This window comes from Xenopus laevis, chromosome 2S, assembly GCF_017654675.1.
Source record: "Xenopus laevis strain J_2021 chromosome 2S, Xenopus_laevis_v10.1, whole genome shotgun sequence".
Classification (NCBI taxonomy): Eukaryota; Metazoa; Chordata; class Amphibia; order Anura; family Pipidae; genus Xenopus; species Xenopus laevis.
The window spans coordinates 93,321,426-93,327,425 of record NC_054374.1 but is presented as its reverse complement, the minus strand read 5'-3'; positions in this window follow the sequence as shown (position 1 = coordinate 93,327,425).

Genomic DNA, 6,000 nt, shown 5'->3' with positions numbered 1-6,000 from the left:
TTAGAATCTCTGTCACTTCAGTATCCCAAAACCCAGAACAAATGCCAAGGTTCTGGTCACGGCTCATGCCTGAGCCCTTGGCTACTCAGATGCCTCCAGGTCTTAAAGTAAGAGAACCAAGGTGAGGGTTCTTGGCAGGCAAGGGAACCAGAATATGTGACAGGAGGAACGGGGAATGAATAGTGAGTTTTTCTAGATGATCAGAAGAAGAGTAATTTCTTATATTTTGTCTATTATTTGGTATAATAGCAGAACAGTTGTGGCTCAGCAACTACGGAGCTACAACGCCAAAAAAACGGACTCCTAATAACTTAAATACAAGCACTAAAAATAAACAAATCAGAGCTTCTATAAAGGAGGAAATGGCAGATGCAATTCTGTTTCTAAGAACAATACTTTCGTTAATTTGGGCATGTATTTAACACTTAATATATAGCTATATTAATATAAAAATAGTTTTAGGTTTGCAATTGTTTTTGGTTTATGTAATTTATCTTTGATTTTGGTTTAGAATTACCAAAGGATGTAGTTTATATTTGAAATACATTAATATATTAAAGGAACATTAAAACAAAAAAAACTAAAGCATTTTAAAGTAATTAACATATAATATACTGTTAGCATGCACTGGTAAAAGCTGTATGTTTGGTTCAGAAAGACTACTATATTAAAACAATGATTTGTCAATTTTTCCAGGTCTTATGAACTGGCCATATATGGGCATAGGATATATGTATTAACCTGAGAGGCCCCTTCAATTTATTTTAAAGGGATTCGGTCAAGATTTTTATGGTGTAGTTTTTATTCCAAATTTACACTGTTTACACGGCAAATAATTCACTCTACCATGTATAATTTCATTCCTAACTCAATAAGTGTATTTTTTTTCAAGTTGTAATACTGGCGTGTAGGCAGCCATATCAGGTCATTTTGCCAGCACTTCAGGGTGGAACTGCTTTCAGGCAGGCTATTATTTCTCCTACTCAATGTAACTAAAGGTGTCATAGTGGAACATGAAATCCTACTATTGAGTGCTGTTCTTATATCTACCAGGGATGTTATGTGGTTACATTCCCATTGTTCTTCTGACTGAAGTTTATCAGAGCACAAGTCATTTGACTGGGGGGTACCTGGTAAACTGACAATATGTCTAGCTCCATGTCAGATTTCAAAATTAAATATAAAAAAATATTTTCGCTCTTTTGAAAAACGGATTTCAGTGCAGAAATCTGCTGGAGCAGCACTATTAATTGATGCATTTAGAAAAAAAAAACATGTTTCCCATGACAGTATCCTTTTTACTGTTGTTACAGACATTAAAAATCCTCTTACAGAAAGCCACATTTTTAACCTAATGTGCCACAAGTTTTGAAATAGTTTTGTGTGTTAATGGAAACAGCACGTTCAACGGTTTCATTTTGAATGTTCTGCAAGTGAACCACAAGCCCTTCTGTGATACTCGCATTTAATTTAAAGAATTTTGGCTTGCTTCAAGCATAAATGAAGACTTCTATATTAGGAAAAGTTAAAAATCACAATGTTGCAAGATTTGTCCAAAAAAAAAGTTAGGTCATAGATGTCCACAGTAAGTGTATATTCACCTTTCAAACAAGTTGAAACTTGTTTTTTCCCACTATTTTGCTTTATTCTCTTTCCCTGTTAGAACTATTATATTATATACAACTAATCTGTTATCTGCTGTGTTAATAAGTGCCATATTGCCCTGAATAGCACCCTCCCCCATCCCATGGTAACACATCATTTATATGAACTGAGGTTGTGATCCTGAAGCAATCACACAATTATTTTTTTGCTAGCAGTGTAACTATATTTATTTATATTTAAAACCATAAATAACACATTTTTTGCTGTTACCTGTTCTTTAATAAAAATAGCCTTACATTTTCAATTATAGGGTTATGCCAGATAACTTTGTTTGATTCACAGGTATGTTTGGCAAATCTATTTTATTAGATTTTTAGAAGAAATTGGTGCCACTCCAGACCTAGACTGGCAATGTGTGGCTTCCTGCAAATGCCAGAGGGGCTGCTGTAAGATGCCATAGACAGTCACTATTTTCCAGACCTGCCTTCATCAATTGATGCAACACAGTTGTATCTAAGGCTGAGGGCACAAGGAGCATTGGCTCTGCTGCTCTTATCCTGCATTTTTCTGCAGGCTAAGAGAAGTGAATCCGCTCCATTTGCCAGCTCCATTTATCAGCACCTAAAATTACAGCTTCCAGTTCAGGACCTAACACCTGTAGGACTAGGCTTCCTACTGGCAAATTCAGAAACTCACTTGTCACCCACTCATGACAGACAAAATATTCAGTAAAATGAAATTGAATGTATACGTCAAATTGCTTTGGTTTTTTTTAATGTTTAGAAACCAGCAGGAAGAGTTTCTGGTAAGGAGAGAGTACAGGAGAATGAAAACAACGGTAGTGGTGAAAATGATTTGTGCAAGAAGTTGGGAATTAGTAAATGTGACAGTGAAAAGCTGAAGGAATCCTGGGAGAAAGCCCAGTTTCACTCATAAAAATTTCCATTTCCATGGAATACCCTATTGTATAATGCTTTATTAAGGGTGACAGAGCACAATTTCTGTATGTGTAGATTCCCCTGACTTCCATGGTTTCTATTCTCAGGGTTTCCCTGGCCTTGGAATACAACCAGATGATCAAAAGAAACAGCAGTTTCTTATCTATAAGTTTGTTTTTGTGTGCTTTAAAGTGATGACTCCCTTGCAACTCCTTTGTGTGAGGAAAATACCTGGTGGTCTAGCAGGGGTGCAACTGGGACAACCATTGCGCCCATGGGGGGGACACCCACTATGTCGTCCTCCTTGCGCATCCAGACGAGAGTGACGCATGCTAGCGATGCGGTTGGTTCAAAATTCGAATACCTTTTGGCATTGCTCAAAGTAAAGGTCTAATTCTAAGTTCCTGGGTGCTATTTCTAGTTGTCCTGCCTGTTGCTAATCTTGCCTGTCCCTGGCCATTTCTAATTCTGTGCCTGTCTTGACCTTCACCTGTTATTTGACTACTCACTTAGATCCGGTTTGTACTGTGATATTGGCGTGTTTGACCTGGCCTGTGACCCCGACTACTGTTGCCGACCCAGGCTGGACTTTGACTACGCTTCTTGTTTCCTGTTCTACTACTACACTTTTGGTTCCCTAGCCTGCTCAGAACTCTCTCTTTGGTCCTCTCACACTAAGTCCTGGCAGCAGGACCAGGGGACCAGGGACCTTGAAGTTAGTTCTGAGTTTGGGTGCATTACACCTTGCACTCCATTTGCATTTCTTTCCAAGAGAAAAGTTAATATAAATTTTGTTTTGGGCCCATACTCTATGGTAAGCTCAGGATCCACAGAGTTTGTGTCATATACTTCTATCTTCTATCTATCGTTTACCTGTTCTTTAATAAAAATAGCCTTACATTTTCAATTATAGGGTTATGCCAGATAACTTTGTTTGATTCACAGGTATGTTTGGCAAATCTATTTTATTAGATTTTTAGAAGAAATTGGTGCCACTCCAGACCTAGACTGGCAATGTGTGGCTTCCTGCAAATGCCAGAGGGGCTGCTGTAAGATGCCATAGACAGTCACTATTTTCCAGACCTGCCTTCATCAATTGATGCAACACAGTTGTATCTAAGGCTGAGGGCACAAGGAGCATTGGCTCTGCTGCTCTTATCCTGCATTTTTCTGCAGGCTAAGAGAAGTGAATCCGCTCCATTTGCCAGCTCCATTTATCAGCACCTAAAATTACAGCTTCCAGTTCAGGACCTAACACCTGTAGGACTAGGCTTCCTACTGGCAAATTCAGAAACTCACTTGTCACCCACTCATGACAGACAAAATATTCAGTAAAATGAAATTGAATGTATACGTCAAATTGCTTTGGTTTTTTTTAATGTTTAGAAACCAGCAGGAAGAGTTTCTGGTAAGGAGAGAGTACAGGAGAATGAAAACAACGGTAGTGGTGAAAATGATTTGTGCAAGAAGTTGGGAATTAGTAAATGTGACAGTGAAAAGCTGAAGGAATCCTGGGAGAAAGCCCAGTTTCACTCATAAAAATTTCCATTTCCATGGAATACCCTATTGTATAATGCTTTATTAAGGGTGACAGAGCACAATTTCTGTATGTGTAGATTCCCCTGACTTCCATGGTTTCTATTCTCAGGGTTTCCCTGGCCTTGGAATACAACCAGATGATCAAAAGAAACAGCAGTTTCTTATCTATAAGTTTGTTTTTGTGTGCTTTAAAGTGATGACTCCCTTGCAACTCCTTTGTGTGAGGAAAATACCTGGTGGTCTAGCAGGGGTGCAACTGGGACAACCATTGCGCCCATGGGGGGGACACCCACTGTGTCGTCCTCCTTGCGCATCCAGACGAGAGTGACGCATGCTAGCGATGCGGTTGGTTCAAAATTCGAATACCTTTTGGCATTGCTCAAAGTAAAGGTCTAATTCTAAGTTCCTGGGTGCTATTTCTAGTTGTCCTGCCTGTTGCTAATCTTGCCTGTCCCTGGCCATTTCTAATTCTGTGCCTGTCTTGACCTTCACCTGTTATTTGACTACTCACTTAGATCCGGTTTGTACTGTGATATTGGCGTGTTTGACCTGGCCTGTGACCCCGACTACTGTTGCCGACCCAGGCTGGACTTTGACTACGCTTCTTGTTTCCTGTTCTACTACTACACTTTTGGTTCCCTAGCCTGCTCAGAACTCTCTCTTTGGTCCTCTCACACTAAGTCCTGGCAGCAGGACCAGGGGACCAGGGACCTTGAAGTTAGTTCTGAGTTTGGGTGCATTACACCTTGCACTCCATTTGCATTTCTTTCCAAGAGAAAAGTTAATATAAATTTTGTTTTGGGCCCATACTCTATGGTAAGCTCAGGATCCACAGAGTTTGTGTCATATACTTCTATCTTCTATCTATCATTTACCTCAAGTGGTCTCTGGTAACTGAATTTCCTCGACCTTTAAGGGAAGGGCATACGGAGCATTGGCTCCACTGCTCTCAGACTGAGTATTTTTTGCAGGCTGAGAGAAGTGAATCTGCTCTGCGCACTCCTCTATTTATTTTTCTAAGATTTTCTAGGAGACAATTCATATGGATAAATTTGGGGTAAGGAGTGCATCCCCTTCTCTCCTGCAAAAATTATGCTCTGCGAAACAGGCTGTCTACAAGTCTGGATATATGGCTCTGAACTATTAGGCTGCATCTGTGCTAAAAAAACAGCAGTTCTGAATGCATAGTTGGCCAAAGGGACATAAAGCAGTAATTTGCATGTCTCTGCCCATGATGCCTTATGGGAGAATCAAAACTCTTATTTTGGTATCTAGGCAGTGCTGTGTGTACAGCGTGAGACAAATAAATACCCTCTGATTTCAGAAGGCTTCACTTTGTATCTGAATGTATGAAAACTCTGTGCACATGATAGGAATCTACGGACACTCGTTAATGTGAATTCAGCCACATAGTTTCACATCAGGAACTACAGCTCATATGGAAGTTACAGACAACATTAACTTCCTTGTAGGCTATGGGAACCTATTTATAGTTTCACTGTTGTTAAAAAAGCACTTTTTTTATAAATTGACAGAATGTAATACCAACTAGTTTCTGACCTATAATAACCCAAATGCTGGAGAATCCATTGCATTCTGTAATAAGCAGACTGGGTGAATTCCTTTAGGGGATTTATGAGCAATATTTTATTATGTGCAAACTATGGGTTGATTCATGCTTTGTTCCAAATAAGCATAAATACAATGTACAGTTTATCTTACGTGCAACCTGTAAAAATGACATCCATTGTGGGACCTTTGTGTCAATAGAGTTGCACAAGTTTTAGGTGCTTTTTATTTAGTGCAGAGATGTGAAGTCACCAACTATTGAGGGCTGCAGGAAGTTCCAGCAAAAGATTTATTTACAATGGTATGGCAGAAGTTAATCTCGTTTTCATCAATTGTTATATCTGTTAGG